This window comes from Phalaenopsis equestris, unplaced genomic scaffold (genome assembly GCF_001263595.1).
Source record: "Phalaenopsis equestris unplaced genomic scaffold, ASM126359v1 Scaffold000002, whole genome shotgun sequence".
Classification (NCBI taxonomy): domain Eukaryota; kingdom Viridiplantae; phylum Streptophyta; class Magnoliopsida; order Asparagales; family Orchidaceae; genus Phalaenopsis; species Phalaenopsis equestris.
The window spans coordinates 43996935-43998047 of NW_018164444.1; positions in this window are offsets into that span (position 1 = coordinate 43996935).

A 1113-nucleotide genomic window follows, 5' to 3' on the forward strand; every position below is an offset into this window, starting at 1 on the left:
CGGAGCCGAATACGAACAAAGATTTTTTCGTTCATGTTTGGGTCATTTGGGCTCGAAATAATGGTCATTGATTATATATATATATATATATATATATATATATATATTGATGAGAACTATTTGTAAAAAAATTTAATTAACTATGATGCTATAAAGATTTATAATCAATTAAAATTATTAATTAAAAAATTAAATTAAATTATATTTAAAGGATATTTTAATATAAACAATAAGACTTAAATCTTGCCACAACTCTTAATATCATGCGGCTGAGTAATTAGGGTTGTCAAAGCTACTCTTTGTTTACGAACAGCTCATGTTCGACTCGTACAAATGAGTAGAACACGAACACACTTTTTGTGTTTGAAATATAAACGAGTTCAACAAGAACAATGATATATTTTAACGAGTCGAACATGAGCCGAGCCTAAACTCACTCGTGTTCGGCTCGTTTACACACCTAATGATAATGAAGAGTAGAATGAGAAGATTGTGTAACACTTTATTCAAAATGATCCTCTATTTACAGACAAAAAAGGTACAATATGTATAATTATATGTGTACCATTATTTTAATGGGGATGTTACATGGTATTTTGGGTTCTTACATAAATAAGCTTCAAGCTCGACTATACTTTCACTCGATTGATTGAGATTATGGGGTCTTGGTGCTGCAAGACCCATTTACCTGATTATGTTGAGTTGGAGTTGCTGACGACTCCTATTGATCTTCGGTCGACTTGAGTATGTTAGTGGATTGATTTGATCCAGTTGTCGACTACTGAACCCTAGATGAGGAGCTTCTATTGTCAGGATGAGACTATGTTGTCTGACAGAGGGTGATTCATCTTAATCCGACAAGTAGTTCACCCCTTCGCAATAAGTCTTTTGGGTTGTTTGTGGAGTATATCATGGTAAAACCTTATGTCGCCTAATGAAGAGTTTGGAGACTCTTGTGAGGTGACTGTCATTGTAGGGGTGAGAGTTTGGTTGAGGCCTTCCCTTGGCTTGATAGATCTTAGTCATTGGCTCCGACTATCTTCGTTCGACCGGCTTCATGTCCATATTGTAATTGATCTATACTTGGTCAATCGGGTCTTTTTGATCTTTCAG